Below are 12,263 nucleotides of genomic sequence, written 5' to 3' on the forward strand. Positions count from 1 at the left end.
ACAAGAGTGATTTCACAACCTGTTATGTAGAAGAATTTCAGTTTTTCTGCCTAATTTCTGTGATCCTTGTACCACAAGTTGTCTCTAATTGTATTCAGGTAGTGTATCTACCTCTGTTAGAGGAAGCCAAACATGAAAAGCAATAGCAGCCAAGTGGCTGCAGTCCTTAATAGGAGATTTGATAACACTCACCTTCTGAATAGGCCACAGATAGACAGCAGATAAGATTGGTGGTGAAAAGGGCAGATGAGATGTCTTTGGATATTATGCATTCTGGCTAGAGCAGAGCTGCTCTGGGACAGCTATCAAGTTGTTTAGGGCTGCTGGATATAAGATAGTACTGTTAAGGCCAGGCTGATGTAATTATCTATAGAATAAACTCAGTGCTTCTTTTGGAGCCATTCCAGAGGCCAGCCACAATTGGAGAAAATTAAATAACAGATCTGTGTTTAATGTTATTAGAAGAAGATTAGCCTCATATCAATGGCCTTTGTTATTGAAGGAGGCTTACATTGTGAATATGTTCTCCACATCCCCCAGAACAAGGAGAAACAGCTCCCAGGGTTAGAGCCTGATGGCTATTTAAACACAGTTGTTTTATAGTCAGTGTTTATATAAGAAACATCCAGCGTGGCATTATGTCATAACTTATATAGAGCCAACCAGACTCAGGAAGAGACCCATACTAAACACAGGAATTAAAAGCTCTTAATGATTCATTTTTGGTACCACTGGACTTCGTAAAATTATCCAAGTTCAGACTGAATGAACGCAATTTGCTGAGTGATTTAGATGAGTAATGCAGACTTATTCACTCTGTGCTCATAACTTGGTGTCTAATTTCTCATGCGATGTACTGGTAATTGTGCGTAATTAGAAACAAGCAATGGTTACATCTCAGTTGGTGTTATATGTTGACCTGCAGCCTGCTCCCAGGCTCCTGACTATGGACAATATGACTTTCACCAAACATGCCACCAGCTCATGACCTGACAGGATGTTGCCATTTCAGTTCATTTTACCTAAGCAACAGCAAAAATCTTTCTTGCCTTTTCTTGGGTACTACTAGGTCTCTGCTTCTACACCTTACCCAGCACACTCATACCAGGTGGCACTGCTCCCTGCCTTCTCCTCACCATTTATGGGGGCAATACCCCGTGTCTTTGCACAGAGGTTTCAAAGCACCTGGCTAGAAAAGATCCACATCCACCCTGAGAGTGTCTGTAAGAGGATATTCTAGGAATATCAGCGCTGTCAGATGTTAGTGCTAGAAACCCTGAGAGCGCTGAGGCAATACAATGGTGTCACTTCTTGTATTTTGGAGAGGGATGCATGCATTTTGGCAAAGAGCCATACGTGGGAGCTACATTCGGCTCCATAAGCATTCCCAGAGTCAGCTCTTGGCTGCTGAGGCTCTGGGCACCCAACAAAACCAGCTCAGACAATGGGAGCTGTGAGCGAAAACCAGACTTGCTTGTTTTATGCCTGCAAACCTGTGCCAGAGCTCGTTGGTTCCAGGAGGGCATTGGCCCAAAGGCCTGGGCCAGCCGGCAGCTTTGGAGTGCACAGCAGGCTGTTTGTGACCAGGAAAATCTGCCTCTTGTGCTGGATTTCCATACACTTCTAATCCCAGTGACTGAGGAAGACATTGGCAAAGCATATGCCCTGCCGAAGGCAGGCGAATAAAACACCTCGCTGCAAGCAGAGCCTAACATTTATTTTGGGTGTGCGATGGAGTCTGAATTCATGTGATAGAGTAATCCTGTCGATGAGGTCATGTGTTCCTCTGAAGGGGCTTCTTTGTACCCTGGGTTAGTTAGCAACGCTTTTTCTGTTATCAAGCATCTGATTAAACTCACAAAAGAAGGGTCTTTTAAAAACAGTCTCAGGCAGAACTGGGAAGGGAACAAATAAATTGTTGTGTTGTTTTCTCTCTCTTTTTCTTTTTCTTTTTCCTTTTCATTTCATCTGACAGGAAAAAGGAGAGGGGAATAAGATGGGGAAGGGGCACAAGAGAAGGATTCATTGATCTCAAATGACAAAACAAAGGTCTTAGTCTGTTTTCTAATTTTCTGAGCACCCAATCCTGTGGCCGCTGATAGTTACATGCATCCATATGGCAAATTTCACCACAAAGGACCACAATGCAGTATCCAAATAGAAAGAGCCCCCCAGAAGCCATCCTATACTATTCAGTGCCACAGAGCCTACCTTCTGCAGCACCGAAATCCTTGCCAAACCCTGAAGGTAAATTAAAATGTATTCCCAATTTATTTGGCTTGAAGACTCAAGCCTTTGGGTGAGAATTTTGCCTGGCAGCTCAGCCAACTTTTGCTGTGCTTTGTAGGGCTCCGTACCATTTGTTAGCTGTACCAACTCAGCTCTGACAATGGGGAATGAGGGAATTATAACTAAATCACCATTAATTTCCTTCACAGGACATGCATCCAAAGTCACCTTAGATTGGGAAGTCTAAGAACAGAGAAACTCAAGTTGTTAAGCACCGACTGATCTGTAAGAAGCCAAAGATATTAACAAGCTCTAAGTTCCTCGTTGTTAAATACCTGTACTTATTAGAATTGTATTCGTGCACATTTGTTATTTGGTAGCACCAGTTTTTGGCTACATAGGGGAAAAAAAAATAACTCAGTTCCTCTGCCTGTGGGTTATTTCAATTAGGATTTCCCCCTCCTCCCTACTGGCACTCTGAGCAAATGAAGAGCTGTATAGAAGTTGGCTATATGAAAAGAGCACTAAAAAACCACTGTGACCAAGTGATGACACAGTAAGATATACGGCTGGTTGAAAAATTGTTCACAACACTTATTTGGCCACTGAAAATTGTCATTTTTCGCTCAATTCTGAAAACTCAGCAGGAGGAAAACTAAAATGTCAGCATTATTTCAGGAGTTCCTTATCTCAGAAGAAATTCCATCCCACCCATGAGAAACCATTCTGAGGAGGTCAGCTTTGAAACCAGTAATTTTTTTTTGCTTTGAACAAAATGGCCTTTTTGAAAGAAAAGCTGCCTCAATTGCATCTTTATCCTTCTAAGAAAACACAGAGCAACCTGGACTTCAATTACTACGATAAAAGTATTGCAGAGGAAAAACTACAGTGCTTAGCTATGGATTACAAACAGCACAACACCGGTGACGGGACCAATGACAAAGGCAACGTATTCAGAAGAACTGTCTCTGTTCTGAAAACAGAGGCAGAACTGCAGAAATGGGTCATCTCAGAAAGGCTCCATGGAAAGGGATGTGTTTACACCTTATTCTGTTTTGCTCCCTTCTGAACCCCATGTTTGCACTTACAGCACAGAAGTGAGATTCGCTCTTTAGTCTCTGAAGCAGCAGCAGAAGTTTCTTTGCAGCACTGGTTTGTTAAATGTGGAATTGAACGTGGTCCATATCAGAGCTGCCACAGGCACTGAAGCTTCGATTAGAGCCTATTAAAAACAAAACACAAATCCACCGATCATAACTAAAGCAACTTTTGTGCATAATCTCACAGCAGAAATCACTCTCAACCTTCTGAGTATGTACTGTACCTTTTAATGAAGCCTTTCCTAATAGCAAAAGCATTTGCTCGCTCTCTTGGCTTTTTCCTCCCCACAGCAAAGACGTATGTAGAACTGGAAAAGATCTACAGTTTTCTAAACTTGTCTTTGGAAAGTTTCTTTGCCAAGTTACACTTTGTCAGGAGCTCATTATTTTCTTGGTAGACACTGGAGACTTCACTTTGAATCATTTTGAGGGCTCGCTGATGCAGTTTCAGACTATGAGGTTTGCATGCATGAATCACAGCAACTTATGCTCATTCCATATACAGAGTTCTGCTTCATTCCCAGACCCTTCTCCACGGTGTTTCTCCCAAAACCACCATAAGGTTTTCCACAGCCCATTTCACTGAGTGGTTTTGTGATAAGATGAGGAGAAATTCAGGACTTCTGATTTTTTTTCCTTACCCCTTTCCCTCCCTGGCCAATGTGGTGCCAATCCCATCTCTGTTCCAAATCTGCATCAAAACCAAGAGTGACTGTGAGACAAACTCATACAATCCTGTCTTTGTTTACATTTTGAAGGAGCTGCCCTGACTGACAGTGAGACCTACACAAGTTGGACCATGTAAAACAGACCCCACCTCCATAGGCAGAAAGAAAGATGCTGGATTTTGCAAGGCTGAGGTAAGAAATCGTTTGCCTCCTGACTGTTGTAATGAAATCTGTGAAGGTGAAATAAAACACTGTGTTCACCATAGAGTTCAAGGAGAAATTGAGTGGGGTTTCAGAATGGCACCAAGTGGCACTTGGTGCCAAGCTGAGCAAGAGAATCAGAGCAGCAGACAGTTCTAGGGGTACAAAGAGAAGACACCGGTCAGAGGGATACCTTCAGGATTCATTGTGCTTATTCACATGCAGTCTGTAATTTCACTTCAAATTTAAACATATACTTATTCAAGTAATGCAAAAGCATCTCTGAAATGCTTCAGAAGTCAGCCCTAAAACTCTGTGTTATTCCTGGCAATCAGAAATATGATTACGTGCCTCTAGCCATTAGCTGGCTTTGGTCTTCTTAACAGAAGCTGGGGAAGCATGTATGTAACTCGTCCTCAGGTTAATTCTTTGTTTTTTGGGCAATTTTCCGTCTGTCCGGGTGGCTTTTCCTCCCCAGCAGAGCTCCTCTGTCCTTGGTACTTACATCCAAGATGTGCGGGAATGCACACATTTCTTAACTGGCGGGAGCACCGAAGGAATTCCTTGAAATCTGACTTCCAGTAACAGCCCCGGGCGAGCTGTCTGCCTGGCCTCGTTCTGTCAGCTGCTGTAGCATCATGAATCCGCACGTTTGGGAAAGTAGGGTAGGGCAGCAAATTGTAGTAGAACAAAGTATGTGATGAAGAGTGAAGATGGAGTGAAAACAACCGTGGCATGGCAAGATGAAGTACGAATCAGATTCACAGAATATGAAGCAAATGGAGTGCGAGGCACTTGGAAACAGAGAGGAGGTTGTTCTCAACTGGTCTGGTCTGAGGGTTTTTCTCAGTGCTCTGATTTAAAGCAGAAGCACTTCTACAATGTAATGGAAAATACAGTCACATAGACAGCTCCGAGCAAGCGATGAGTTACAACGGTGAATAACCCCGGACAAAACCCTGCCCTGCTGCTTTGATGTCAACAAATCGGGCACTGTTACACTAATGGAAGACCTGAGAGACCTCCATGCTTTGACCTCTTTTTCTTAACCCATTGTGACTTGAAACCTGCCTGTGTTAAAGGCTTATCTGACAGCAATTTGAGCTGTGGAATAGAAGAAAGGATGTGGAGTTCAATTATCCAGCAACAGATCTCCAGTGAAATCAATGCAGTTTTGTCACATGAGAATTTGGCTGGCAGTCTCTCAGGTCTGCAAAGCAGAAAACCATCCCCTCAGCAATGCATGTTGAAATGAAGCAGACAGGGAATAATGCAATAAAGTGCTGCTTTATGCATGAAAAAGGCTCAGATTCTAATTTCCTCTCTGTCAAGACTGGTTCTAACCCCATGTAACTGCACGAGCAGCACTTCTGACCTAAATGAGCACAGGCCATATCGGATCAGGCTCAGGCATCCTCTGCAAAGAGAACTCTTTCTACTGTATAATTAAGACAGTGACAAGCAGGTAGACTATATGCATATTCAACATCCCGTATCAATGTGAAATAGCTGCTCACATTAGCAGAACAAACTCTCTCCCCAGTGAAGCAGTTGGGGTTTGATACAGTAAACTTGACTTTTATTTGCACTGAGTCCTTCTATTTGTCAGTCTGGTAGGGTGCGTTTATAGGACGTTATGATATAGAATTATAGGGTATGAAAGGCATATTCATATTTATCAGAAGTGCACGTTTCTTACACCAAATATGATGTACTTATATATCTAGAGAGAGAAAACAAACACAATTTAAAGTCTGAGAAACAACACTTGAACAAATGAGAATCAAACCACAACCCAGAGAGCACTGTGCTCCTTCTGGACCGTTTCCCTTTTCTTACAAAGGAGCACGATAGGTGATCCTATGATTCTATGAAATCAAAGCAAATGAACTCCTCATCCAAAATAACCTTCCAAGGCACTGACATGGCATTACCATAGCAGAAGCACAAGGCTATGAGAACACAGGTGGGAGGACATAGGCACTGAATTGAGTCCCATGTCCACTGATGGGGAAGGCAGGGACAGGCGCCAGGCTGGCTGGTAGAAGACCATATTTCCTACCTTCTCCTAGTGACCCTCTCAAATCCCAGTGTACTAGTAAGGCAAATAAACAGCATAAGAAACAACAGCCTGAGAACAACAAGAAAAGTATAAACGGTGTCTAATTTATTTGAGAACGGCTCTCTCTCTCTAGGCCCTTCATTCCTTCCATCAAACCTGGAGATGCAGCATTTGTGGTGCTGGATCACTGTGATTGCCTTGCTAACCTGTGAAGTGTGCAAGCCTATATGCTAATTAACATTTGGCAGTGGAAATATAAATTCCCTGGCTTGTGGATGGTATATCCTCATATAAACACTTCACTTGGCCACCAATCTGGAAAAATAGATAGGACATTCATAAGGAGCACTCACTATGGGAAATGCCAGCATTTTTTTCCTGGAAACTATTTACATTGCCAAATACTTCAATAAGAAAAACGACCTGAGACCTTTCCCTTAATATGCATCCTGTTCTCATTTCACTTGTAGCCCACAGTGTGCAGCATTCATTCTGAGTCAGCCTTGAATTACTGCAGTACAAGCAATGCAGGAGGGAAGTACAAGCCACAAGTAAAGGAAAAATATGCGTTACACTGTGTTCACTAAGTGGAATGGATTGCCTATACATCACAGGGTACCTTTATATCTTTCCTGGCATAGACCTTTGTCACACAGCACAGAGAAACCATTTAGGAGGACTCAGTGTATCCAGAAGGAGCTGGTTCTCCAAAGAAACCAGTCATAACAAAGAACTGGTGCAAAAGTGGATGCTAAACCCCTTTAGAAAGCCTGACAAACTGACTTCTGACCAAATGAGATTGTGCCAGAAGGAAGATAACCATTAAGGTCTGGCACTGCCATGTCCAACTGCTCCATCCAAATAAAGGCTTTCCATCGAACCAAAGAGACTGCCCACTGCAGACACAAAGTTTTGATGTTCTGGTGCTTCCTGGGATACAGTACAGACAGATACTCAAATACTTGGTGGAAACAAACCCACTGCAGTGGAATTTCCCCAAGCGCCCAATTTCAGACTTCTTTGAATATCTTGGCCAATATCTGTACACATATAGCCATGCTATAGCCCAGCGTGGGGAAGAGGCAGATTACTACAATGGGCCTCTGTCACATCTATGATTCAAGTAATTGTTTTTGAAAAGTATTTAAAAAAAAATCTGTTCCACCACCCCGTACTTTCTACTCCATTACTAAAAAGAATATGTTTTCTAAGCATGAAACAATATCATTTTTGTCAAGGGTTTGGAGACTGAGCACTTATATGAATTGAAGAAAGCTTCCTTTCTCCTCCCTGTGCAGTTCTGGTTACAGGGAAAGAGCTTTCTGAGTGAGTAATCTTTCTAAGTAGGAAGCAGAGCTCCCCTATTGCTAAGGAAGAATAGACCTCCAGTAGGCTAATATGTGATGGATGACTGAATGCAAACTTGGCAACGTTGTTCTCCGCTCCCCAAAGAATACAAAATGCCACAGGCTATTTGTACACAGGGACTCTCTAGTTGGAAGTTCTTGGCAACATCCCACCTCAGTTTAATTGAATCTGCAGTGGTAAGACAATTAAGGATGTGAACTTGGAGAAATTGCTTGCAACAGGATCAACTCAGGATGAATTTATCTTTGGGGACTGACTCATGCAGAAGCGAAACAAAAACATAAATGGAAGATTATTCTTTTTTACTCCATAACCTGGCCCTCAAAATCTCACATTTGTTTTTGATGAGTGCTCTGTGGGATATAATGTCAGCCCAGATATTAACTGGTATTCTTTAAAGGCACTATTAACTATGTTCAGATAGACTGACTGAAGCTATAACGGTTCTCTTCTTGTTTTGTCAGTAGCAGGATATGCAGTATGTAGGAGAGAGAGAAATGATGCACACATCAATTCAGTAAAATACAACATTAAAGCCATGTCTAGTTATAACTGCATGTGCATATGTCACCCTGAAAGTAATGCCTCTTATTACTTCCATGGAAACTACAGCAGATACAAAGAGCACAAGAACTCAATTTGATAGAGCAAATTCTCAGCTACAGAACACTATTTTTCCACATGGACATCATGATTATCAGACTTGTGCTGGTTGAGATGCTCTACATTTTGTGGTGTGAGAGCCATTCATGGCTGTACAGAATATGGCTTGTCTTTCACACCACTGCTGAAATGCATCATCCACGAAACCCAGAGGTCAGTGGAAATAGGGACAGCTCAATGCTGTGCCCCAGGGTTGTGCATTTCATCTTCTTCCCAGTATTCCCATTCCTCAGAGAACAGTCCTGTTTCCTTCTTCTTTTCACAACACAAAGAATGTTTTGGGGTGCTAATGATAGCAATTGTAAGCTTTTTTTTTTGGTAGAGAGCATCTCTTACAATGTCAGCTCACCCTTTGTAATACCAGGACACACTCGTGCTGTAGCAGCAGTAGCATCACCACCAATTTCTAATAAACACTATATTACGCTGTATTGCAAATGCACGTTTAACCCAGGCAGATGACTAGGTTCACTAATGGAAACAGCCTACTGAATGAACACTGCTCCTCCATTACAGGTCTGCCAATGTGATGTCTGCCAATCCATTCGCACAGGTCTGCCAATGTGAGACATCCATTCGCACCAACAACATCATGCAATCCACTACACTGCACTGCTGCTCAGCATCACTCAAACCCCTTAACACACCCTGCAAAGACAAAGGGACGGGCTGACTGTTTTGCTGCACTAGGAAAAAGGCAGACAACTGCACGAAGAGGTCTGTTATTTCAGTGGTTTTAGCAGAGGGATGAAAGGGTTGGAGCTCTGGCTCCAAAGCAACCTCACTGTTTCAAATGCACATTTGCTCCTCTGCTTTGCTCTTGGGAATGGAAGGATGAAAAGCTCTCAAGAAGCACACGCCTTCCCACCTCATCTCATCACCTTATCAAAAAGGGAAACAATGCCCAAGAAAACACTTTGACAGCCTCTTTCACAGCAAGTCAGAACATCTTCACTTGAATAGTCTTTGGCTTTTTATAGATATTCTTACCAAAAAAAAAGCAGTAATATTAAAAATATGCTATCCCTGCCTGAACTTTGAACACTGACAGAAATAACAGCACAATGGTTCTATTTCTATTAACAGAAACCTCCAGCTAACTGTTACTGGTAGTCCCGTGGAGCACTTTTTAGTGTGAGTTTAGGGATGCTCCTGCTAAGCTCCAACATCATTAAGCACTATTATCCCACTGGGAGGACTGGATCTCTTATCATGTATCTATTTCCACAATGCACCTGGATGAGACTTCTGCAACAGAGTATCAGCTTTCCCTCCAAAGGAGACAGAGCACTCTGACCGGCAGATTGCATGCTTTTCACAGTGCTCTTCTATAGCCTTGAAAACACTGTTAGATTGGTGGTAGTTAAAAGATTGAGGACTGGAATTTAGAGTTATCCCTGGGCTGCAAGAAACCAGGGGATAAAAGTAATAAGCAAAAAGCAAAGGGGGAAAATGGATTTGCTGAGGATGGTATTGTGATAGGGTCAGTGATGGGGTGGCAGGCAGTGCCCTGCACAATATCCCTCCTTGCTCTGCCCCTTCAGCTGCCCACCCCTTGCTCAGCTCAGGCACGCATCCTTTCCCCAGCACAGAACAGCAGCAGCAGCTGCAATGGGGACTCATTGGAACTCCCAGATAACTCTTCAAGTGCATTCAAAACTCAATGCCAAGGAAGGTCAGCTGCAGGCAGGCTGTGCCCTTTACTTTGGCTAAACGTTTCATTTGCTCCTAAGCTTCCATTAGCAGCGAGGGAGGAAAAAAAAGAGTGCCCCGAACCCTTTTCTGTCAGTCTTCCTAGAATTCAATGCACAGCCACAGCCCCCCGCTGCCCATCTCATTCACCGCCTGCGGCACCTGTAATGCTTCACAGCTCTAAAAGGCGATCGCAGAGCCTTGCCATAATAACAAACCAAAGACACTGTAACACCATCCACGAAAGCATGTAAAATGAATTTCCATGATTTAACTTCTTTTTTGTTTAATTTTTTAAAAGAACGAGGCAAAAAAAAAACTACTACAACAACAAAAACCATGAGCATACAACAGCTTGATGGGAAGGTTTTTGCCCCTGTCTATACAACAGCACACAACTCGCTGGTTTCTGTTCTTTTACATAAGGGACAATGTGATAAGCACCTCACTCTGCTTTTTAACACCACATCTCCATTGTGCGAGGGAACACATCGCAACCATCTGAACACACCTTCCATGTGTGTGACATGATACAGTGCAGAGTGATTGCCAAAAACTCCCCCAGTAGCCAGAGAGCAAATGAGTTAGAGGAAACTCTGCAAAGGTGATTGAACACAAAGTTCTGAGTAAGTACCCTTAAGTCGCAGGCAGAACTAGCTGCAGTGACTTTCTCCCCGGTCAGCCTCTCTATTTTAAGCCAATTTGAGTCTAAGTGCAGACACAGTCATGCAGAAAAGCTCAGTGCAGAGGCAGCAAGTAGCTGAGGCACACCGTAAAGCAAGTGTCTTCATTTTTCCATCATGATGGAGAATTTCACCCTCCCGCTGCCCAGAACCCACCCATGTCAGCACTTGGAAAGAAGCTACCAGCTGAACTCTCTTTTGTCTTTGGCTCCCCAGTGCGGACTCAGACACTGGTGGGCTTTAAAAGAAACTGGAGCTCAGTGGGGGCAGGGAGGAAGGTGACAAAGGCTTCGGTGCAAATAGGCATGCAGACAGCAAACAGAAAAGGGCCTGACTCTTTTCCAGGTTGTACAGCAGGGCGTAGGAAGAGTCACCTGTGAGGTCTGAGAATCACAAGTGGATTCTGTCTGGTGCACAGTGTGAGACTGGGGGACGTGTTTACCTGGATGAGCCAAGAGGAAACTCCAAACCCGACTTTCTGCCCAACCTGCCGACTACCAGCACTCAACCAACTCATCTTCCATTCATTCATCGCACCACATCAATGCCATTGAAACCTTTCCTACGTTGTTATGCCATTAGGGAGCACACACCAACGAAAGAAGAAACTCTCCCTCCCAAAACCCTTGCCTGCTCTGACCGAACAAAGTCACAAAGGAACGCTACTGCAGATTTGGGTGGGAAAAGAGCTCCTGATATTTTAACGGAGGAAGGAAGCAGGCTTACCGTGTGGGCTGACAGATCAGATCCCGCTGCGAGCAGCCTCCATGAAGCAGAGGTCTTGCAGCCAGCTATCAGCTCCCGACTTCCTCGCCGTCCTGTCAGAACTCAGACAAGTTGTGCCGTCTCATTCGGTGCGGCGCGTGTGCGAAAGGAGCGTTTGACAGTGCGGCACACTGGTCGGATCAGCCAGATTCTGCTGGGTTTATATAGCTGAGCTGCAAATCCTGATCCTTGGCTCATTCCACTGTAATAGGATGCCTGAAGGCATTTTTTTTTTCAGTTTTGCTTTAAAGGAACAGCCTCTCTCTTTGGCTTAGCTTCTGAAGAAACACACACGCACTCACAGACACACACTGTCATACACACACACACAAAGAATTTGCATGCAGTTTATGGCTAAAGAAGGAAACCCCTGAACCATTCAAACAAAAAAAAAAGAAAAGCCAGCTCAGGGCTAATGACTCAGAAAGAGGAATATTTTCCTTACAGCATCAGCAGAGCACATGATCAGGACTTTTAAACCCCTTACCCCCATTATTTTAACACTGCAAAAGAGTAGCAAACTGAAAGCAGGGGGATCACAAGCACAGGGTTTCCATTCCAGAAAGTCCCTCGGAGTGTGCTGGGGCTGATGGGCAGCGAGTGAGGCTGGCACCGCTCCTCAGGGATGAGCAGAACAGCTCAGATGTACACAAGCTGCTGATCTGGCACACATCGGTCTTTCCAGGCTTGCGATCTCTGCTGCTTCTGCTCTACCTCAGCTGGGGGGACAATGAGACTGAGTAGCATCCTGGACTGATTCTCTTTAAAAGAGAGAGATAAAAGCCTACAGAAGCACACAGGAGAGCTTCCCTTCTTTTAAAGTGAGGCTATG

At 43.7% G+C, this 12,263-nt stretch overlaps 1 protein-coding gene across 2 annotated transcripts in view; it reads right to left on the bottom strand.

Moving 5' to 3' along the window:
- The window catches only part of TNC (tenascin C), a 51,278-nt gene extending 39,710 nt beyond the window's left edge, over positions 1–11,568 (bottom strand). For both annotated transcript variants that reach the window (XM_072352874.1, XM_072352873.1), the window contains exons 1-2: positions 11,393–11,568; positions 3,318–3,451 (exon numbers count right to left, since the gene is read on the bottom strand). The gene's annotated coding sequence lies outside the window, so the exon portion shown is untranslated. The remainder of the gene's footprint in view (positions 1–3,317; positions 3,452–11,392) is intronic.
- Between the last annotated feature and the right edge of the window lie 695 nt (positions 11,569–12,263).

Source organism: Excalfactoria chinensis, chromosome 18 (assembly GCF_039878825.1).
Source record: "Excalfactoria chinensis isolate bCotChi1 chromosome 18, bCotChi1.hap2, whole genome shotgun sequence".
Lineage (NCBI taxonomy): Eukaryota > Metazoa > Chordata > Aves > Galliformes > Phasianidae > Excalfactoria > Excalfactoria chinensis.